The sequence below is a fragment of the Mobula birostris genome, chromosome 28 (genome assembly GCF_030028105.1).
Source record: "Mobula birostris isolate sMobBir1 chromosome 28, sMobBir1.hap1, whole genome shotgun sequence".
Taxonomy (NCBI): domain Eukaryota; kingdom Metazoa; phylum Chordata; class Chondrichthyes; order Myliobatiformes; family Myliobatidae; genus Mobula; species Mobula birostris.
The window spans coordinates 42,589,378-42,614,293 of record NC_092397.1 but is presented as its reverse complement, the minus strand read 5'-3'; the positions used below and the strand labels follow the sequence as shown (position 1 = coordinate 42,614,293).

General features: G+C 44.1%; 1 protein-coding gene and 1 non-coding gene across 3 annotated transcripts in view; both read right to left on the bottom strand.

Annotated features, from left to right (window-relative positions):
- Positions 1–24,916, bottom strand: part of LOC140189264 (histone H2B-like) — a 621,074-nt gene that overhangs the window by 457,598 nt on the left and 138,560 nt on the right. The gene's annotated exons all lie outside the window — the stretch shown is intronic.
- Positions 70–141, bottom strand: trnag-ucc (transfer RNA glycine (anticodon UCC)). Its single transcript has one exon. It is a non-coding gene; the product is annotated as a tRNA-Gly (tRNA).

The following is a 24,916-nucleotide window of genomic DNA, read 5'->3' as shown; positions in this document are numbered from 1 at the left end:
CATGGAGTTCTGCGTAGATCGCGTCTATGTCAGAGGTTCATATGTTATGTAGTCTAAAACTGTACAACCTGCGATGGCCGGGAATCGAACCCGAGCCAACTGCTTGGAAGGCAGCTATGCTCACCACTATACCACCATCACTCAATGACGTAGGAAAGCATCCGAGTAGTGAGGCGTCTCCCATAGTTCCATGTGATTCGACCAGTCCCCCAGCTGCTGTCTGTCGGATCATTCCTCACTCTGCTGCAGGTCCTATTCCGGTAAATGAAAGTCGTCATCCCCAACAGACCGGAGTTATACAACACACATCAAAGTTGCTGGTGAACGCAGCAGGCCAGGCAGCATCTATAGGAAGAGGTACAGTCGACGTTTCGGGCCGAGACCCTTCGTCAGGACTAACTGAAGGAAGAGCTAGTAAGAGATTTGAAAGTGGGAGTGAGAGGGGGAGACGGAAAATTATAGGAGAAGACAGGAGGGGGAGGGATGAAGCCAAGAGCTGGACAGTTGATTGGCAAAAGGGATATGAGAGGATCATGGGACCACCCCATCCATTATTTATTTATTATATATATATATATCTTTCTCTCTCTTTTTCTCCCTCTGTCCCTCTCACTATGCTCCTTGCCTATCCTCTGGGATTCCCCCCTCCCCTTTCTTTCTCCCGAGGCCTCCCGTCCCATGATCCTCTGACAGTGTTGTGGAGAATGCTGAGGAAAAATGAATGCTGTCAGAGGTTATAACTAGATTCCAGTATTAGTGGAGAACGGAAATTTGATGCAAAGGACAAGGAAAAGGCTAAGTGTTTGAGAAACACGTTTGCAAAGACAAATAGTCTAGACAATATAGCAGAAGAGTGTTTTAAGAGAAGAGAGAGCCTCTTGGTCGACAGTGGGAAGATTTGTGAGAAACAAGAGGCATTTGAGATTGCCATGGAAGATGACTTTACATTGGCTGAATTGAAATTTGCCACCAGTAAGGCATGTACTACAGCCCAGGACAGGATATGGGAAACTATCATATACTGTACTCCAGTATCTGCCTGAGGCAGTCTAAAAGAAGTTGCTTGAGTATTACAAGAAGGTCTGGAAGCAAAGAATGTTCCCAGGAGACTGGAAAAGGTCTGTGGTGAAGCCTGTTGTAAAACCTGGGCGGGATCCGATGCTGTCCGGTTTCTACAGGCCTGTTGTCTCACTTCCTCACTGTGTAAAATAATGGTAAAAATGATAGTAATTAGGCTGATGATTGTTTTGGATAAGAGAGAATTACTTCGTCACTACCAATGTGGATTTCGCAAAGGGAGATCTATGACATTGTTGTACTACTGGGAATGATATCTGGAAATCCTTTTACACTGAAAGAATTGGTAGTTGCAGTGCTTTTGGACATTAAAATAGTTTTATGATATGCGATGGAGGGAGAGGCTTTTTATTAAACTCATTAAGCTTGGTGTTGGTGTTGGTTTTGCAAATGGGTATCACTTTTTTTGTTTTGGGGGTCATTTTCAGTGAGGGTGGGTCATCAGAGTTTGCGGAAGAAAACGTGCCTCCCTCCCCAGGATAGTGTTATCAGTTTAATATTGTTTAATCTAATAGTTAATTATGTTTTTAATCATCTTGGGCCTGAGTTCAGTTTGGCTTTCTATGCTGATGATGGGGCTCTGTGGAAAAGGGGTTGTAATAGTTCCTGTGTGGGAAGGTCTTGGACAAACAGTGTTATCAACAATGGGAGAATGGTGTTTGGACTATTCTAAATCAGTATATGTGTTTTATTTTTACTCATAAACATAGGATCTTGGCCTAAGATGCCAAAGATGTACTCTTTTACATTAATGCTGCCTGGCCTGCTGAGTTCCTGCAGAACTGTCTGTGTGTTGCTGAGGGAATGGTATCGATTCTGGAGTGAGGGCAATGGAGGTTGTTGCCGGAGAGAACGAGGCAGAGTCAATTAGCAACTTAATCAGAATCAGATTTAATATCACTGGCATACATCGTGACATTTGTTAACTTTACAGCAGTGGTACAATGATATCCATAATAAATAAATATAGAGAAAAAACTGAGTTACATTAAGTATTAAATATTTAAGTTAAAGTACGTAGTTAAACATGAATTCAAACATAAATTAAAAGAAAAAGTAGTTAGGTAGTGCTCTTGGGTTCAATGCCCATTGAGAATTCAGAATTTGGGTGTCAGGGGGGAAGAAGCTGTTCCTGAATCAGCGACTGTGTGCCTTCAGCATTCTCTCCCTCCTTCCCGATGGTAACAGTGTGAAAAGGGCACGTCCTGGGTGGTGGCGACCCTCAATGATGATCAGTGCCTTCCTGAGGCACCGCTCCTTGAAGACGTTGTGTACTACCGAGCCTGGACCCATGGTAGAGTTGACTAGTTTTACAAGTTTTTGCTATTTATTTTGATCTCGTTCAGAAGCCCACCCCCCCCATACCAGATGGAGATGCAGCAGTCAGAATGATCTCCACTCTACGTTTGTAGAAGTTTATTTAGTGTTTTAGTTGACAAACCAAATCTCCTCCAACTCCTAATGAAATATAGCCGCTGTCTTGCCTTCTTCATAACTGCATCATATGTTGCATCCAGGTTAGATCCTCAGAGTTGCTGACACCCAGGAACTTGCAATTGTCCACTCTCTCCACTTCTGATCCCTTGATGAGGATTGGTTTGTGTTCCTTCATCTCACCTTTCCTGAAGTCCACAATCAGCGTTTTGATCTTGCTGACGTTGAGTGCAAGATTGTTGCTGCCACAACACTCCACTAACTGGTAGTTCACCCTAATTTAGGATCTATTGTCACCATCTGAAATTCTGCAACAGTGGTTGTATCATCAGCAAATTTATAAATGCTGTTTGAGCTATGCCTAGCCACACAGTTGTGGGTGTAGAGACAGTGGAGCAGTGAGATAAGCACACAGCCCTGTGGAGTATCAGTGTTAATTGTCATTGAGGTGGAAATGTTATTCCAGTCCACACAGATTGTGGTATTCCGGTTAGGAAGTCATGGATCCAGTTGCAGAGGTCTAGGTCCTGTAGCTTGAATGTGGAGTGAGAATTAATTCCTGCGCTGGGATTGGGCCACGGCGAGTGTGGCGGAGTGGGAAGAAGTTGCTGGTGACTATTAATTGCTGCTTCCTCTCCCCTGACCATGGGAAGACAGTTTCCCATTAGCCCATTTCCCAATGCCTGTTGTTGCTGGACAGTGAGTGTTCCGAGTGGTGAATCCCATGGGAAATGAATGTTGTGTCCATCCCTCTGTTCCACTCCCGGATCCGTACCGGGAAGTAGAGGGGTTTGTCTGTCTCTTCCTTGGTTTGGAGCCGCCTCCATCTGCTGCTCAGAAGAAGCTGAGAGCTGCAGCCTGTGAGTGGCCTCACACACTGGCACTGGCTGCACCAGTCGCTTCACACCGTGTCTGCCTTTTACCTCTTTCGCGTTCCTTCTCCTACCTGCAGGAAAGACTTCAATGTATGCCAATGTTCCCTCTTGCCAAGGCTCCATGAACAGAGCAGTGGCTCCATCTCTCACACACAAGGTGTGTTACTGAGCACAGAGGCACTGACAGCTCATTCGTTCCACAGTCTCAGACAGCAGAAACATTCAGTCCCACACTGAGCCCAGGACCCAGACACACATTTCCAGTACAACAGTTACAGTGAACCACAGCTGGTCAATATTTCCCTGGTCCCTGGGAAAATATTGAACATTTTCAACAACTTCCTTGAATGCCTTCCATGCATTTTCTCTGGTCCCAATAGTTCTTTGAATTGCCTGTTATTGCTGGCCTGCTTGATTTGTGGACCAGCACAACTGCCTCCCTTAATCTTGGCCGATGATACAAATATAGGTGGAGAAGCGTGTAGTGTTGGGGAAACAGGAAGCCTACAGAGAGACTTAGATAGTGTAGCGGAATGGTCAAAGGAGTGGCAAATGAAATACAATGTTGTAAAGTGTATGGTCATGCGCTTTGGTAGAATAAATAAATGGGCAGACTATTATTTAGATGGGGAGAGAATTCAAAATGCAGAGATGCAAAGAGACTTGGGATGCCTTGTGCAGGATACCCTAAAGGTTAACCTCCAGGTTGAGTCCGTGGTGAAGAAGGCAAATGCAATTTCTAATGTATAGAATATTAGAGCAGGGGTGTGATGTTGATGCTCTATAAGGCACTCGTTAGTCCACACTTGGAGTATTGTGCGCAGTTCTGAGCTCCTCATTTTAGAAAGAATATACTGACATTGGAGAGGGTTCAGAACATATTCACGAGAATGATTCCAGGAATGAAAGGTTTACCATATGAGGAACGTCTGGCAGCTCTTTGGCTGTATTCCCTGGAGTTTAGGAGAATGAGGGGGGATCTCATAGAAACATTCTGAATGCTAAAAGGCCTGAACAGATTAGATATGGAAAACTTATTTCCCATGGTAGGGGGTCCAGGACAAGAGGCATGACTTCAGGATTGACGGATTGTCCATTAAGACCGGAGATGCGGAGAAATTACTTTACTCAGAGGGTGGTAAAGCTGTGGAATTTGGTGCCACGAGCGGCTATGGAGGCCAAGTCTTTGGGTGCATTTAAAGCAGAGGTAGATAGGTTCTTGATTAACCAGGGCATAAAAGGGTATAAGGAGTAGGCAGGGGAGTGGGGATGACTGGTAGAATTGGATCAGCCCATGATTCAATGACAGAGCAGACTCAATGGGCTGAATGGCCTACTTCTGCTCCTATATGTTATGGTCTTACAAGCACATGGAGACAGTACAAACAGAAAACACAAGCCCAGACTCTCGTCGTCAGACAACCAGGCCACTGCCAGTATTGGTCCAGTAAACATTCCTGAACTGATTCCAATACATTGAGATTCTTCCTTGAATAATGTATAAATGGGCTCCCCCACCCTATATATGGTGTATAAGATGATGAGAGGCATTGATCATGTGAATAGTCAGAGGCTTTTCCCCAGAGCTGAAATAGCTAGCATGAGGGGGCACAGTTTTAAGCTGCTTGGAAGTAGGTACAGAGGAGATGTCAGGGGTATGTTTTTTACGCAGAGAGTGGTGAGTGCGTGGAATGGGCTGCCGGCGACGGTGTTGGAGGCGGGTACAATAATGTCTTTTAAAAGACTCTTGGATAGGTACATGGAGCTTAGAAAACTAGAGGGATAGTGTAAACCTAGGTAATTTCTAAAGTAAGTACATGCGTGGCACAGCATTGTGCACCAAAGGTCCTGTATTGTTTTCTATGTTTCAATGTTTCTATAAGGGAAGCATAAGCTCCTGACATTTCTATTCAGTTCCCCATCAATAAAATGTCATGTTCTCTATACTGCTTATAGCTGCAAACAGGATTAGGAACAGCCCATTCGGCCCACGATACCTCTGCTGACACTGGTGTCAGGTGAGACTGCACTCTGTGCCGACATGACCATGTAGGGATTTGCACGACGCTGTTACAGCTCGGGGCAGCGGAGTTCAGAATTCAGTCCCTGCACCTTCTTTAAAGAGTCTCTGTATGTTCTTCCTGTGGATTGCGTCAGTTTTCTTCAGGTCCTCCTGTTTCTTCCCACAGTCCAACGATGGAGCGGGAAGGTTAACTCGTGATTGTAAACTATCTTGTGAATAGATTAGGGTTAAATTGGGTTGCCAGAGTTTGCTGGGCGGTGTGGCTCGAAGGGTTTATTTTGCTCTGTATCTATAAATAAAATTTTTAAAAATCCAAGTGTTATCCAACACGTTGGGAAATCTCTTCTGCGCCCTTTCCACAGTCCCCACGTCCTTTCTGTGATGTAGCAAACAGAACTGCACACACGGCTCGAAACGTGACCTAACCAAGGGTTTGTCCAGCTGTAACATGTCATCCTATGGTTTGTACACAACACCATGACTGATGAAGACAAGGTTACCGCACAGCTCCATTTGCTTTCAATACCACTTGCAGGATGATATGGATGAATACATCAAGATCCCTCAGTGCTCCTAAGGCTGCTGCCATTTACTGTGTACTTTCCTCCAACATTGGACCTGTAAAACTCATCACACTTGTCCAGAATAAACTCCATCCCCCATTTCTCCATCCATGATTCCAACTGATCTACATCCAGTTCTGTCCATTTGACAACCTTCCTCACCACCCACAACTGCACCAATATTCATGTCATCAGTGATCTGATCAGCCCATGTGTGTTTTAATCTGATCAGACAGAGTTCCCATCACTGATCACTGTGCAAATCTACAGTCAAAATCAGTCTCAATTCCATCAGTCCAAATGTCACTACAGAGTATACACTACTCAAACCCTCCCACACTGAGACTCGAGGAAAGTTACATATTTATCACAGAATAGTGTTTGATTGAATGGTCCAGTCTTGTTGCTCCAGTTACTCTGCTGCAAAGTACCTGAATATTAGTTCAATGTAACCAGTGGCATTGACCCTGTGGTATCGATCAAAATGAAAAATACAAACCCCATTTCCAGAAAAGTTGGGATATTTTCCAAAATGCAATAAAAACAAAAATCTGTGATATGTTAATTCACGTGAACCTTTATTTAACTGACAAAAGTACAAAGAAAAGATTTTCAATAATTTTACTGACCAACTTAATTGTATTTTGTAAATTTACACAAATTTAGAATTTACGCTCAACAAAAGCTGGGACAGAGGCATGTTTACCATTGTTTACATCACCTTTCCTTTTAATAACATTTTTAATTGTTTTGGAACTGAGGATACTAATTGTAGTAGATTTGCAATTGGAAATTTTGTCCATTCTTGCTTGATATAAGACTTCAGCTGCTCAACAGTCCGTGGTCTCCGTTGTCTGATTCTCCTCTTCATGATGCGCCATACATTTTCAATAGGAGATAGATCTGGACTGGCAGCAGGCCAGTCAAGCACACACACTCTGTGTCTACAAAGCCACGCTGTTGTAGCCCGTGCAGAATGTGGTCTGGCATTGTCCTGTTGAAATAAGCATGGACGTCCCGGGAAGAGACGTCGCCCTGATGGCAACATATGTCTCTCTAAAATCCTAATATATGCCTCAGAGTCAATGGTACCTTCACATACATGCAACTCACCCATGCCGTAGGCACTGATGCACCCCCATACCATCACAGATGCTGGCTTTTGCACCTTTCGCTGATAATAATCTGGATGGTCGTTTTCATCTTTGGCACGGAGAACTCAACGCCCGTTTTTTTCCGAAAACTAGCCGAAATGTGGACTCATCTGACCACAGCACACGGTTCCACAGTCTTTCGGTCCATCTGAGATGAGCTCAGGCCCAGAGAACTCGCCGGCGTTTCCGCATAGAGTTGATGTATGGCTTCCTCCTTGCGTAATACAGTTTTAAGTTGCATTTCTGGATGCAGCGACGGACTGTGTTGAGTGACAATGGTTTTCTGAAGTACTCCCGAGCCCAGGTGGCTGTAATTGTCACAGTAGCATGACGGTTTCTTAGGCAGTGCCGCCTGAGGGCTCGAAGATCACGCGCATTCAACAGTGGTTTCTGACCTTGCCCTTTACGCACTGAGATGTCTCTGAATTCTCTGAATCTTTTACAATATTATGTACTGTAGATGTTAAAAGACCTAAATTCTCTGCAATCTTGCATTGAGAAATGTTCCTTTTGAACTGACTAACAATTCTCTCACGAATTTTGGCACAAAGGGGTGAGCCACGACCCATCCTTGCTTGCAAAGACTGAGCCTTTGATGGACGCTACTTTTTTACCCAGTCATGATACCTCATCTGCTTCCAATTAGCCTGTTTAATGTGGAGTCTTCCAAACCGGTGTTACTTGAATATTCTGTGCACTTTTCAATCTTATTTTAACTCTGTCCCAACTTTTGTTGAGTGTGTTGCAGCCGTCAAATTCTAAATTTGTGTATATCTACAAAATACAATTAAGTTGGTCAGTAAAACTATTGAAAATCTTTTCTTTGTACTTTTGTCAGTTAAATAAAGGTTCATGTGAGTTAACATATCACAGATTTTTGTTTTTATTGCATTTTGGAAAATATCTCAACTTTTCTGGAAATGGGGTTTGTAGATTTAATCAAAAAATTCAACTGCAAGAATGAATCTGAAAGAAATTTTGTAATGTTACACTACATGAGAAATTGGAAGATGCAGTGTTAACCACAAATCTCACAATGTACCAGAGACTGACGGGTACAGAATGAACCCCACACTCCCACACGGTACCAGAGACTGACGGGTACAGAATGAACCCCACACTCCCACATGGTACCAGAGACTGACGGGTACATAATGAACCCCACACTCCCACACGGTACCAGAGACTGACGGGTACAGAATGAACCCCACACTCTCACGCTGTACTAGGGACTGTCAGGTGCCAGTAAGTGGTGACTGAAGTTGAAAAGACTGAAATTTACTGAAACGCTCTTTTCAGAGCCACTCCCAAAGTCTGTGGAAGGGAAGAACTGTGAAGTTGGTGATTTCTGTTCAGAGTAACTGGTCTGTGTATCTATCACAGCATGGCATAGTCCGGAAGCATCACTGGTAACATTTTCTCTTCCTCCGTCTTCTTTCTTCTGCAAAATAAACCGTTAGATGGCTGTGCAGAAAGTGCTCTGCTTCAGTCCAGGCTCATTGCCTCTCGCCAGCTGAATTTAACTCTCACCCTTCCGGAGAGTCAATGGCTTCACTCAGCACGGGTGGGGAAACAGAAAGGCTGTCGCTTCCACAGTCAGCCCCCAGAGGGAGAACTTAATCTCTGGTATATTGAACTAACAACTCAATAGGAGTCAGCTGTCAGAGGAAGTGGCTGAGGCAGGTGCAATACCAAGACTGAAAATATATTGGACAGGGAGGTGGATCGACCAGTTTCAGTCTGATATGGGTGCAACCTGGATGAGAGCTTTCCTTGGCCTGGACCAAATGGGCTGAAAGTTCTAATTTCTTGCAGTGTGACGCTACAAATCTGAACCATGTTCACTTGGTTTGATGACATTAAAGTTCTTTAAATGACTTGTAATTTCTTCATAGATCAGGCTCCAGCATCTTGCCATCAATACATGTGAAGTTAACAGGACTACAATTACCTTCTGTTGTGTTCGAACTTTCTTGAACAATGGAGACAGTTGAGGTTTTCTACTCCAATGGGATCTTCGTAGAACACAATGCATTTCAGCAAACAGCAAATTCTACCTCCACTTTCCCTCCAGCCCTCGAGTAAAGCTCTCGAGTGCAGGTCGTTGTGACCTGGTGATGTTTGCTTCGAGTCTCATTAGATTTTTCTGTCATGATGGTGACTGTTGCAAATTATTGCACAGTGTTGAAATGTCAGCCAATATCTCATTTTGAGATGTGTGCCATGTCCCTAGTGTGAACAATGTTCACAGTGTTGAGTTTAATTTATCACAATTTTTTGTTAGCTTTAGCTATTGAGGCTCTTGCCACTAGTTCCAGAATTATTCTCAGTCTGTTAGTCTACCTCTCGGCCTTGTCACTCTCTGTGCTCTAGGCTTTGATTTAATGTTTCCCTTGACCCCGTTGGTCCATCATTCTCCTGGGTCCCTCTGTCTAATTGGGATCTGCATCTGCTGAGCGTTATGAACCAGCTGTTTACACATCTGTGACTGTCCATCCACTGAGCTGTCCTGAGCCTATTTACCCTGTCAACCCCAGACAACCCACCTCCACATCTTTGTAATTGTCCTTAATTAGGCTGAGGACATTGGTTGTGGGTGTGGGTGTTCATCCTCAAATTGTATCTGGAATCCTCCCATGTTGTGTTCACTTCTTCCTCAGGTATCCTTCACCACAGGATCTCTTATTAATCCCACATCATCACATCTGAAATGTCCTGTTCCTGGGTACGTTTTGTAACATTATGCTGTAGGAAACAGTCTCTGGCCACTCCACAAATTTGTTTTCCTGCCAGTTTGATTAGTCTTATCAATGAACAAGGAAGCCCTCCTCATTTCACTTTTGCAGATTCGTGTGGAGCATTGAATATGCTCGAATACTGAGTTCCCAGTCCCAGTCTGCCTGCAACCATGTCCCTGGAATACCCATAACATCAAACACATTTGTCACAATACAATACAATTTTCACACTGTATTTTCACATTTCTGAGAAACATTATCTAACTTTAATTCTTATATTTTGTTTATTTTAATGTACTCTTCTCCCTCAGTTGTAATTTCTAATTCCCTTCCACAGTGAAGACTTTGCATTCAAAGTCAACAACATCTTCTTCACAATCACCATCAGCACTGGTGCACCACAAGGTTGTGCTTGGCCTCTACTCTACTCCCTTTATACCTGTGATTATGTGGCTAAGTACAACTCCAGTGACAGATTTTAGTTTGCAGATGACACCACTGTTATTGGATGAATCAAAGGTACATTTGCCCCCAGGAGGGAGATGGACGATCTGGTTGAATGGTGCCACAACAACAACCTCTCACTCAATATCAGCAAAACCAAAGAGCTGATCACTGACCACAGGGACAGGAAACCGGAGATCCAAGAGCCAGTCATCATCAGGGGACTGGAGGTGAAGGGAGTTGGTAACTTTAAATTCCTTGTTGTTATCATTTCAGTGGATCTGTCCTGGGAGGAGCAGGAAGTGTCTTTAATATAAGAAGGATCGGCAGAAACTCTACTCAGAAGTTTGATAATAATCGGCATGTCATCTAAATCTTTGACAAACTTATATAGATGCAGAGTGGAGAGTATCCTGACTGGTTGCATCACGGCCTGATATGGAAACACAATGATCAGGAATGGAAATGTGTACAAGAAGTAGTGGATACTTCCAAGTTCATCACAGGCAAAGCCCTCCCCATCATTCAGTACATTTACTTCTACAAGAAAACTGCATCCTTCATCCATCTCATGCTTTCTTCTCACTGCTGCCATCGGGAAGGACATACAGGAAACATAGGTCCCATGCCACCAAATTCTGGAAGAGTCATGCTCCTGAAATGGCATAGGTAACTCCACTGAACTGATTCCATAACCACAGCTACACTATGCCTATCGTTCACTCCCAAGACTGCATTTTGTTAAGTCGGATCATTTGACTGTACTCCTGCTACCTACACACAGACAGAGCCTAAGGAACAAGGCTCCAGAGGTCAAGATACCCAAGGCAAGCCATGGGAGGCACAAGAACGGTTACGATTTTTTTTACACCAATTATATATTACACCACAAAAAATAGATAGATTAAATTCAAATCTATCTGATAAATGTTTTCGGTGTAATCAAGAAATTGGTACTTTTTTACATTCTACTTGGTCTTGTTTTAAAATTCAACCCTTTTGGATAAATTTAAGAATCTTATTGGAACAAATTACTGGAACTCAACTTCCACATAACCCTGTATTATTTCTATTAGGTGATATTGAAGGGATAAAACCAAAACTTAAATTGAATAAATATCAGAAATAATTTATAAAAATTGCATTGGCAGTAGCTAAGAAGACTATAGCAGTTACTTGGAAATCTGATTCGTATTTAAGTATGGATCGTTGGAATAATGAAATGGCTAGTTCTATTCCACTCGAAAAAATTACTTATAATTTAAGAGACAAATATGTAACATTTTTGAATATTTGGCGCCCTTATTTACAAAAGATAGGATGGCATATTTAAGTGCTCCGATAAAGACTTTGGTCACTTGGGGAAAGTAACGAATAATTATACCAAATTTATTTTGAATCCCATGGAGCATGTGGAAACCTTCCAACACCCAGGCGGCTCTTTTCTTCCTTTCTTTCTTTCTTTTTAGGTAGGACTTTATATGGGGGGTGGGAAGGGTTAAGGGGAGGGGGGAGGGTAGATTCTATTTTCTCATGTATTGCTTTTGAAAATTCAATAAAAATTATATTACCAAAAAAAAAGAATGGTTACAGAATTGCCTTGAGTCAGCGGACTGGAACATGTACAAGAAGTCATCTAAGGATCTGAACAAATACACTGGGGCCATTACAGACTTTATTAAAACAGCAGTGGAGGTGTGTGTTCCCACAAAATCACTCAGGGTTTTCCCAAATCTGCTCTGGAAAAGCAATGAATCTGGAACCTGCTGATCAAGAATGCTACAAGAGGTGCAGGGTATGGTCTCCAGAGAGACATCTCTCAGGTGAAGTGGAGATTCTGGACTGGACTGGAATAAAAGAGAGATGCTCGACAGCTGTGGCAAGGTGTGAATGCCAGAACCTCCAGCAAAGGTAAAGAGTGACAAAGGGGACAGCAGAGCTTCACCTTCAGACAAGCTCAATGCCTTCTATGCGCATTTTGTCCACCAGAAGAGGGAGGAACCATCGCCCAGCCCTATGTCTCCCGATGGTCATTTGGTTTCAGTATCTGAAGATGACGTGCAGGCTGCCTTCAAGAGAGTAAATCCAAGGAAAGCATCCGGTCTGGATGGAGTACCTGGCCGAGTACTGAAGACCTGTGCTGACCAGCTGGCTGGTGTATTCACGGATATCTCCAACCTCTCGATCTGGCAGTGCGTGGAACCCACCTACTTCAAGAAAACTTCATTCATACCGGTGGTAATCTGTTTAAATGACTATTGCCCAGTGGCACTTACATCCACAGTGATGAAGTGTTTTGAGAGGCTGGTGTTGAAGCATATCAGCTCTTGTCTGAATGGTGACTTGGATCCTCTCCAATTCACCTACCGAAGCAACAGCAGATACTGTCTCGTTGGCTTTTCCCATAACTCTGGAACATCTGGACAGCAAAGATGCAAACATCTGGATGCCCTTTATTGATTACAGTTCAGCATTTAACACTGTCATCCCCTCAAAACTAATCAGTAAACTCCAAGACCTGGGCCTCAATACCCCCTTGTGCAATTGGATCCTGGATTTCCTCAGGTTCAAATCCAAGTCAATTCAGATTGGCAAAAACAGCTTGTCCACAATCTCTACCAGCACAGGAACTCCACAAGGAAGTGTGCTTAGCCCCCAGCTCTACTCACTTTACACCTATGACTGTGTGTCTGAGTACACCTCCAACACCATATACAAGTTTGCTGATGACACCACTGTTGTGGGCTGTATCGAAGGTGGTGATGAATCAGTGTACAGGAGGGAGATAAGAGGTTTTAAATGAATACACTGATGTGTTGAAAGCCAGCTGTAACAATGATAGTATTAGTTATGTAGAGTTTATTTGTGTGAATGTAAGAAAGCTATTAACAGTGCAAGTCAGATGGCTGTAGGAAAGGATGATATATGTTATTGTATGTTTAAACATATAGCTTACAACTCTTGAGATAATATTAACAATTTGGAATCATATTTGGAGTTTAGACCATATTTCCTCCTCATAGAAAATGGTAGTGCCTGTTCTGAAAACTGGAAATCCCCATAGGATCCTTCTAATTATAGACCAATATCAATAACATCCCATCTCATTTCGGTAAACTTATGGAACGTATGGTAATAGAGTTGTTGAATTATATTTTGGAAAAGAGAGGTGATGTAGCATTTTATCAGCGTGGATTTTGAAAGTGTAGAATGACATTGGATTCAGTTTTATGTTTGGAAGATGATATTGGGAAAGCACAGGTAAATAAAGAAGTTGTAATTGCAGTATTTTTGTATTGAAAAGAAACATATATATTATGAAAGGATTAAATTATAGAAATGTGGAGTGAGAAGAAGGCTACATTATTTTTTTCTGAGTTTTTTATTTGTATGCTCCAGGCAGTTAAAGATGCGTAAGGTATATTGGGCTTCTATGTGTTGGAGAATGGGACCCCATAAGACAGTATTTGTAGCCCTTTATTGTTTAATATTATGACCAATGATATTTTTTCTGAGATAGGTACTGGGGTGGGGAAATGACTTTTTGCAGATGGTGCAGATTTATGGATCAGAGGTATAAAATTCAATTCAATTGTATATAGAATGTGATTCGTGATTAATAAGGTCAAACAGTGGGAATATCGAGAGGGTTTTAAGCTTTCAGTAGCTAAAATACATTTTGTGTTTTACAAAGATAATCAATAGACCTCTTTATTGATCCATATCATTCTCAATAGCAATTAATTTGAAATTATATGGTCAAACTCTTGAATAAGTGTTAGTGGTAAGATTTTATGGCATGTGGCTGGATTATAAGCCGACATGGAAGCACCATATCAGTAAAATAATTGATAACTGTAAAGGAGCACTGAATATCCATGGGTGTCTGTGTGGGTATGCTTGGGGAGCTATCGACCCATCACCGTGACTCTGAGGAGGAACCAATGCTACTAGAAATCCACCGAGCTGCTCATTTGCAAACTTCCCTTCCAGCATCTGGTGCAGAAGATCAGGCAGAACTTCAAAACCGATCTATGCTTCCAGAGCTCAGCCATCAAAGGCCTGGAGGAGATTAACGAGGTTTACCTGGTCGGGCTCTTTGCACCATCCACACCAAGCGAGTCACCCTTGTGCCCAAAGATATTCGCTTGGCTTCCCGCATCCACATGATGCGAGCCTCAGCCTGGCCTCGGCAGCAAACACAACAAAAGGCTCTTTTAAGACTCACGAACCTGGAAGAGGAAAGGGCTGTTGCTTTCTCTTCATTACACTGTTGTGTTGACACACATTATCCCTCTGATCTCCCCCGTGGGAGTTTTGGGGTTGTTTGATGGGAAATCCCAATTCTCACACAAACTGATTTACTTGTTTTGGTCTCAGCTCATTTCATCAACACGTCGATGTCACACTTTAGCCAAAGATGACCATCCACACCAGCAATAACTCCATCATCCCACAGTCAGTGTGAATTTACTGCTCATGGTTCCTACATCCACTCCCAGATCACTCAGTTGTATCACAAACAGCAAGGGTCACAGAACAGATCCATGTGGAACAACACTTGTCACCAGCATCTGATCACAAAACTACTCTCTGCCATCACTCTGTCTCCTATTGCAAAGCCAGTTCTGGATCCAATTTGCCAAATGGCCTGACTGTGGCCTATATTTTTGGTCCCCTAATCTGAGGAAAGACATCCTTGCCATAGAGAGAGTACAAAGAAGGTTCACCAGATTGATTCCTGGGATGGCAGGACTTTCATATGAAGAAAGACTGGATGAACTGGGCTTGTACTCGTTGGAATTTAGAAGATTGAGGGGGGATCTGATTGAAACGTATAAGATCCTAAAGGGATTGGACAGGCTAGATGCAGGAAGATTGTTCCCGATGTTGGGGAAGTCCAGAACGAGGGGTCACAGTTTGAGGATAGAGGGGAAGCCTTTTAGGACTGAGATTAGGAAAAACTTCTTCACACAGAGAGTGGTGAATCTGTGGAATTCTCTGCCACAGGAAACAGTTGAGGCCAGTTCATTGGCTATATTTAAGAGGGAGTTAGATATGGCCCTTGTGGCTACGGGGGTCAGGGGGTATGGAGGGAAGGCTGGGGCGGGGTTCTGAGTTGGATGATCAGCCATGATCATGATAAATGGCGGTGTAGGCTTGAAGGGCCGAATGGCCTACTCCTGCACCTATTTTCTATGTTTCTATATGAACCGTATCAATAAACTTCATCAGTGACGGCAGACCTGGGTGAGGATGGTCAGGACCCAAGTGCTGGAGTATCGGAGACTAAAATCCAGACAGGATAGGAGATGGAAACAATGACAGGGTTCAAAACCAGTCTGTGTCTGTAGGGAAGACCACTTTGTGTAACTCCTTTGCTCCAAATTGGAGAAAAATAAGTAAATAGAAGAGAAGTAAAAAATTACAATAAAAACTGCAGATTCTGTAGTCTGAAGCAAAAGCAGAAGACAGGAAACTCCAGACCTGAGTGTTCACCACTTGTACCAGGAAAACATTTGTAGCCGTAGCAAAGCAGGAAATTTTTGCCAACTTACAAAACCATCAGGCAAAGTCAACAGAGTCTGGTGAAAGTGATTCTATGTTTAACAAACACATTCCAGTGTTTGGAGCAGTAACACCAACTGTGGGTAAAGGGACCCAGGGACGCACTGAACCGAGATGTCCAGGACACGTTTGATATGCCGCTGCATCGCAGGAGGTTGGGGAAAATGAGAGCCAACCGTGATCTCTGAACTTGCTGATCACAAACACTGATGGGAACTGAGTTGTGAAGAGCGGTGAGGAGTCTACAAAGGGGTAGATACAGGTGACGTGATTGGACACAGATCTGACAGCTGGGATATTGTGGGGGAGGGAGGGTGTGAACTTGTACATCACCCTCTGGCTAAAGAAATGTCTTCTTATCTCTTTTCTGAAGAGACATCCTTCTGTTCTGAGTGTGTGCCATCTGGTGCTGGACTAAACCACTACAGGAAACATCCACTCCACGTTCACTCAAGTGGTTATAATGTCACTCTCTCCTCATTCTTATGAACTCCAGCAAGTACAGGCCCAGAGGCATCAAATGCTCCTAATATGTTAACCTTTTCATTCCCGGGGTCATTCTCGTCAAACTGCTCTGGACCCTCTCTGATACAAACACATCATTCCTAGGATAAGGGGCCCAGCATTGCTCACAATACTCCTTGTGGACTGACAAATGTCAGCATGGAGAAGTGGGCCCCCTGTTTTCACATTTCTGTGAAAAAAAGTAACTAATTTTCATTCTTATATTTTGCTGATTTTAATGAAATCTTCTCCCTCAGTTGTAATTTCTATTTCCCTTCACGGTGAAGACTTTGCATTCAAAGTCAACAACATCTCCTCCACAATCACCATCAGCACTGGTGCACCACAAGGTTGTGCTTGGTCCACTACTCTGCGCACTTTATACCTGTGATTGTGTGGCTAAGTACAACTCCAGTGACATATTTAAGTTTGCAGATGACACCACAGTTGTTGGATGAATCAAAGGTGGTGACACATTTGCCCTCGGTAGGGAGATGGACGATCTGGTTGAATGGTGCCACAACGACAACCTCTCACTCAATATCAGCAAAACCAAAGAGCTGATCACTGACTACAGGGACAGGAAACCGGAGATCCATGAGCCAGTCATCATCAGGGACTGGAGGAGGAGAGAGTCAGTAACATTAAATTTCTGAGCATTATCATTTCAGAGGGTCTGTCCTGGGACTAGCAGTAAGTGTCATTATAAAGAAGGTGTGGCAGTGACTCTACATGCGTGTAATCAGCGTGACACCTAAAACTGTGACATATTATAGATGCAGAGTGGAGAGCAACCTGACTGGTTTCATCACGGCCTGATATGGAAACACAATGATCAGGAATGGAAAGGAAAATGTCTACAAGGAATTTGTGGAGATGTCAGGTGTTAGTTTTTTTTTACACAGAGCATGGTGAGTGCGTGAAATAGGCTACCGGCAAAGGTAGTGGAGGCGGATACAATAGAATGTTTTCAGAGACTCCTGGATAGGTACATGGAGCTTAGAAAAACAAAGAGCTCTGGGTAATGCCAGGTAATTTCTAAAATAGGTACAGGTTTGGCACGGCATCGTGGGCCGAAGGGCCTGTATTGTGCTGCAGGTTTTCCATGTTTCTAACTGGTGGATGCATCCAGTTTATCACAGGCAAAGCCCTCTCCATCATTCAGTACATTTACAAGCAGCACTTCTACAAGAAAGCTGCATCCATCATCAACAACATCCTTCAGCCACCTCATGCTCTCTTCCACTGCTGCCATCGGGAAGGACATACAGGAGCCTTAGGTCCCACACCAACAGGTACAGGAAGAGTTGTTATCCTACACCAGTCATGCTCTTGAAATGGGGAAGGTATCTTCACTGAACTGATTCCATAACCTGCAGACTCACTTTCAAGTATTTTATAACTGAATTGCACAGTAATATTTACTTCTTAATATTTGCATGATCTGTCTTCTTTTGCACATTGGTTGTCTGTCAGTCTTTGCTGTTTATAGTTTTCTAAATTCCACTGTCTTCATTTCCCTGTAAATACCTGAAAGAAAATGAATCTGAAAGTAGTAACCTGTTGTGCCAGATGTCCCAACACAAGAGACCACTGCTACACTACGATAAGGAATGTCTATCGTTTGCTCCCAAGACCACGATTCGTTAAGTTGGATCATTTGGCTGTACTCGTCCTACCTGCACACAGACAGAGCCTAAGGAACAAGGCTCCAGAGATCAAGATAACCGAGGGGTGGTGTTGGGAGGCAGAGGAACGGTTACAGGATTGCCTTGAGTCAACAGGCTGAGCCATGTTCAAGAACTCATCTCAGGACCTGAAGGACGACACCGGGGTCACTACAGACTTTACTAAAACAGCTGTGGAGGCGTGTGTCCCCACAAAATCATTCCGGGTTTTCCCAAATCAGTAGGCCTGGATGAGCAATGAGATCCGGAACCTGCTGAGCGCCAGGTCAGAGGCATTCACGTCTGGAGATCAGGAATGCTACACGAGGTGCAGGTATGATCTCCGGAAACCATCTCTCAGCAACGTGGAGATTCCGGACTAGACTGGAATAAAAGAGAGATGCTTGACAGCCGCGGCAGGGTTTGAATGTCAGAACCTCCTGCAAAGGGAAATCTTGTGGTCAAAGGGGACAGCAGAGCTTCGCTTCCAGACGAGCTCAATGCCTTCTATGCTCACTTTGTCCACTAGAAGAGGGAGGAACCATCGTGCACCCCCGTGTCTCCCGATGGTCAGTTGGTCTCAGTATCTGAAGATGACGTGCAGGCTGCCTTCAAGAGAGTGAATCCAAGGAAAGCATCCGGTCTGGATGGAGTAGCTGGCCGAGTACTGAAGACCTGTGCTGACCAGCTGGCTGGTGTATTCACGGATATCTTCAACCTCTGGATCTGGCAGTGTGTGGTACCCACCTGCAGCAAGGAAGCTTCAGTGCCCAACAGGAGTGTGGTAACCTGTTTAAATGACCATTGCCCAGTGGCACTTACATCCACAGTGATGAAGTGTTTTGAGAGGCTGGTGTTGAAGCATATCAGCTCTTGTCTGAATGGTGACTTGGATCCTCTCCAATTCACCTACCGAAGCAACGGCAGATACTGTCTCGTTGTCTCTTCACACAACACTGCAACATCTGGACAGCAAAGATGCAAACATCTGGATTCACTTTATTGATTACAGCTCAGCATTTAAAACTGTCATCCCCTCAAAACTGATCAGTAAGCTCTCAGACCTGGGCCTCAATACCCCCTTGTGCAATTGGATCCTGGATTTCCTCAGATCCAAGTCAGTTCAGATTAGCAAAAACAGCTTCTCCACAATCTCTACCAGCACAGGAGCACCACAAGGAAGTGTGCTTAGCCCCCAGCTCTACTTGCTTTTGACCTATGACTGTGTAGCTGAGTACAGCTCCAACACCATATACAAGTTTGCTGATTACACCACATTCAAAGGTGGTGATGAATCAGCAAACAGGAGGGAGATTGAAAACTTCGCTGAGTGGTGTAATAACAACGACCCCTCACTCAATGTCAGTGAGACCAAGGGACGGATTGTAGACTTTAGGAGGGAGAAGCCAAAGGTCCATGAGCTAGTAATCAAAGGATGATCAGAGGTGGGGAGGGTCAGTAACTTTAAATTCCTGTGTGTCACTCACTCAGAGGATCTGTCCTGGACCCATCATATAAATATAATTGGGAAGGAAGCACAACAGCGTTTCTACTTCCTCAGGACTCTGCAGAGGTTCAGCATGTCATTGAAAACCTTGGCAAACTTATATAAATGTGTGGTGGAAGGTGTGCTGACTGGCTGCATTATGGCTTGGTATAGGAACACCAATGCCTTTGAGTGGAAAATCCCACAAAGGGTAGTGGATTCGGCCCAGTATATCACAGGTAAATCCCTCACAACCACTGAGCACATCGACATGAAACATCGCCGTAGGAAAGCAGTGTCCATCAGCAAAGATCCTCACCACCCAGGCAATGCTCTTTTCTCACTGCTGCCATCAGGTAGAAGGTACAGGTACCTCAGGACTCGCATCACCTGGTTCAAGAACAGTTACTACCCCTCAATCCAGCAGTGTCCTGAACAAAACACTCATGTCACCACTGTTATATCGTTATTTCATGCTTGTTATTTATTGCTATTTATTTCTCTGCATTTACACAATTTGTTTACAGTTTATAGTTCCTCATATTTACAGTTCACAGTTACTGTTCTACAGACTTGCTAAGAATGTCCGCAGAAAAAGAACCTCTGGGTTGTCTGTGGTGAGATGTATGTACTGTGAGAATAAACTTTAATTTGAACTTTGAACTATATGGTGATATATGCGCAGAGTGATAACAACTTACTTTGGATTAACATTTTGGCTTTGGCAATATTTTTCCGTGACGCTCTTTTTTCAGTGATCTAGTTCCAACATATTTTATCCAAAATTATAAAAAGATTATCCACACAAAAATATACAAAATACAAACATTAAATATTTATTAGATCGAACAGCCAAATTATAATATGAACACTACTCCGGGAAATCTCCCACTCTCCCCATTGTTTACAATGGTCGCAAGTTTCTCAGCCGCTCTGCTGATTGACAGCTCCCTCTGCCCCGCCTCCCCGGCCGCCGACTCACTGTCACGTGACAGATGTGATTGTTGACCCATGACGCGATGACGTCACACAGCCCCACCTTTACCGACGTCGTTTCCTGGGGAACGGGCCGTGGTGGGCGGCAGGTCCGGGATGGTGGAGTCGGTCTCCACTTGTTGGGGTTTCGGCCTCTCCTCTTCCTGCCCGCGGAACAGGAGTGTTCGTCAGCGCCTCACTGCACCGGCTCTCTGCCTCAGGTACAATACTTAAAACATATTTGCACAGTCACATGGATGGGAAAGGTTGAGAGGGATACGGGCCTAATGCAGGCAGATGGGCCGAGTTCAGGTCGACAACTTGGTCGGCGTGGATGAGTTGTACCGAAGGGACTGTTTCATTTCTGTATGGACCAGTGACTCTATTTTGGGAGGTTAAATCATGGCAGGATGCACACAGATTCCTGAGGAGTTTCTGCCCTCCAGCACACCTCTTCTGGTACTGATTTACAATACAGCTTTTCTCTGTGTGAAATATTTACCCTTCAGATCCCCTTTAAATCTGTCTTTAAACAGTTTTGTCCTACTCTAATGAGAGGCAGTTCTTTGACTGACAAGGCAAGCAGAACACACATTCCTGTCTACCTGTGATGCCACATACAGGGAACTGTGTAACAATATTAGAGGCACATGCACAGGGACTTCAGTGAGCAAGGCCCAGAGGGATATGAAACTAATGCAGGGAAGTGGGATTAGTATAGCTGTGTATGATGGGGACCATAAATGTGATGGGCCAGAGGGTCTGTCTCTATCCTGTACAACCCTGACCACAACACTCCTCCACTGCGAGCTGTGAGCTTGTTCCACTGAACCCCTTATCCTCTGAGAAGATATTTGCACCCTCCCACTGTGACCAAGTTGTCAGCCATCTCTCCTAATATCACCCAGAGTACTTCACCAAATTCCCATAGAAGACTATTGTTACTGGTGCACAGGGAATGGCAGCATTTTGGTAGCCTTTTGAGGGGGTTGGTTCAGTATGTGGCGATTAATACCTTTGTACAACAACAATCCCATCAAACTGGGTACTGAATGTTTTAGGTATGACCATCCTGAAGTTCTGTGTTTCAGGTTCCCATTGCACTTTCACTGTCAGTGATTTCTGCATGTCCATAGTGACCATTGAGAATCTGTCCCCACTAACTCAGCACTTGGTCTGTCTCCTACCCTGCCTTGGTGATTCAAATGCTCATCCAGATGGTCCTTAAATACCAGCCTGCACCACCCCTTCGGACTGTGTTCCAGATTGTAACCTCCCTCTGGGGAGATGGGAAACATAGAAAACCTACAGCACAATGCAGGCCCTTCGGCCCACAAGTTGTGCCAAACATGTAGCTAACTTTAAAATTACTAGGGTTACCCATAGCCCTCTATCTTTCTAAGCTCCGTGTATCTATCCAAACGTCTCTTAAAAGACCCTATCGTATCAGCCTCCACCACCATTGCTGGCAGCCCATTCGATGCACTCACCACTCTCTGCGTTTAAAATAAAGAAAAAAAAACAACAACTTAACCTGACATCTCCTCTGTACCTACTCCCAAGCACCTTAAACCTGTGCCCTCTTGTGGCAGCCATTTCAGCCCTGGGAAAAAGCCTCTGACTATCCACACAGTCAATGCCTCTCATCATCTTGTACACCTCTATCAGGTCACCTCTCATCCTCTGTTGCTCCAAGGAGAAAAGTCCGAGTTCATTCAACCTATTCTAATAAGGCATGCTCCCCAATCCAACATCCTTGTAATTCTCCTCTGCACCTTTCTGTGGTTTCCACATCCTTCCTGTAGTGAGGCGACCAGAACTGAGCACAGTACACAAGTGGGTCTGACCAAGGTCCTATCGAGCTGCAACATTACCTCAATTCCACGATTGATGAAGGCCAATGAACCGTGTGCCTTCTTTACCACATAGTCAACCTGCGCAGATGCTTTGAACGCCCTATGGACTCTGACCCCAAGATCCCTCTGGTCCTCTACACTGCCTTGGTCTTACCATTAATACTATATGCTGTCATCATATATGACCTGCCAAAATGAACCACTTCACACTTATCTGGGTTGAACTCCACCTGCCACTTCTCAGCCCAGTTTTGCATCCTATCAGTGTCCCGCTGTAACCTCTGACAGCCCTCCACACTATCCACAACACCCTCAACCTTTGTGTCATCAGCAAATTTACTAACCCATCCCTCCACTTCCTATCCAGGTCATTTATAAAAATCACAAAAAGTAAGGGTCCCAGAACAGATCCGTGAGGCACACCACTGGTCGCCGACCTCCATTCAGAATATGACCCATTTACAACCACTCTTTGCCTTCTGTGGGGAAGCCAGTTCTGGATCCGCAAAACATTGTCCCCTTGGATCCCATGCCTCCTTACTTTCTCAATAAGCCTTGCATGAGGTACCTTATCAAATGCCTTGCTGAAATCCATATGCACTACATCTACTGCTCTATCTTCATCAATGTGTTCGGTCACATCCTCAGAAAATTCAATCAGGCTCGTAAGACAGGACCTGCCCTTGACAAAGCCATGCTGACTATTCCTAATCGTATTATACCTCTCCAAATGTTCATAAATCCTGCCTCTCACGATCTTCTTCATCAGCTTACCAACCACTGAAGTAAGACTCACTGGTCTATAATTTCCGGAGCTACCTCTACTCCCTTTCTTGAATGAGGAAACAACATCCGCAATCCTCCGGAACCTCTCCTGTCCCCATTGATGATGCAAAGATCATTGCCAGAGGCTCAGCAATCTCCTCCCTTGCCTCCTGCAGTATCCTGGGGTACATCTCATCCGGTCCCGGCCTCTTATCCAACCTGATGCTTTCCAAAAGTTCCAGCATATCCACTTTCTCAATATCTACATGCTCAAGCTTTTCAATCTGCTGCAAGTCATCACTAAAATCATCAAGATCCTTTTCTGTAGTGAATATTGAAGTAAAGTATTCATTAAGTACCTCTGCTATTTCCTCCGGTTCCATACACACTTTCCCACTGTCACACTTGATAGGTCCTATTCTTTCATGTCTTATCCTCTTGCTCTTCACATACTTGTAGAGTGCCTTGGGGTTTTCCTTAATCCTGCCTGCCAAGGCCTTCTCATCGCCCCTTCTGGCTCTCCTAGTTTCCTTCTTAAGCTCCTTCCTGTTAGCCTGACAATCTTCTAGATCTCTAACAGTACCTAGCTCTCTTAACCTTTTGTAAGCTTTTCTTTTCTTCTTGACCAGATTTACTACAGCCTTTGTACACCACGGTTCCTGTACCCTACCATAACTTCCCTGTCTCATTGGAACATACCTATGCAGAACTTCACACGAATATCCCCTGAACATTTGCCACATTTCTTCTGTACCTTTCCCTGAGAACATCTGTTTCCAATTTAAGCTTCCAAGTTTCTGCCTGATAGCCTCATAATTCCCCTTACTCCAATTAAACACTTCTCTAACTTGTCTGTTCCTGTCTCTCCCAATGCTATTGTAAAGGAAATAGAATTATGATCACTATCTCTAAAATGCTCTGCCGCTGAGAGAACTGACACCTGACCAGGTTCATTTCCCAATACCAAATCAAGTACAGTCTCTCCTCTTGTAGGCTTATCTACACATTGTATCAAGAAACCTTCCTGAACACACCTAACAAACTCCACCCTATCTGAACCCCTTGTTTGGGGGAGATGCCAATCGATATTTGGGAAATTAAAATCCCCTACCGCGACAACTCTGTTGTTATTACTCATTTCCAGGATCTGTTTCCCTATCTGCTCCTCGATATCCGTTACTATTGGGTGGCCTATGAAAACCACCCAGTGGAGTAATTGACCCCTTCCTGTTCCTAATCTCCACCCATAGAGACTCTATAGACAATCCTCCCATGACATCCTCCTTTTCTGCAGGCATGACACTATCTCTGATCAACAGTGCCAAGCCCCATCTCTTTTGCCTTCCTCTCTGTCCTTCCTGAAACATCTAAAACCCGGCACTTGAAGTAACCATTCCTGTCCCTGAGCCATCCAAGTCTCTGTAATGGCCACCACATCATAGCTCCAAGTAGTGAGCCATGCTCTAAGCTCATCCGCTTTGTTCACAATACTCCTTGTGTTAAAATAGACACATCTCAAACCGTTGGTCTGAGCACGTACCTTCTCTATCACTTGCCTGTCCTCCCTCACACACTGTCTCCAAGCTTTCTCTATTTGTGGGCCAACCGCCTCTTCCCCAGTCTCTTCAGTTCCGTTCCCACCCCCCAACAGTTCTAGTTTAAACTCTCCCCAGTAGCAAACCTCCCTGCCAAGATATTGGTCCCCATGGGATTCAAGTGCAACTCGTCCTTGTTGTACAGGTCACACCTGCCCCAAAAGAGGTCCAAATGATCCAGAAATCTGAATC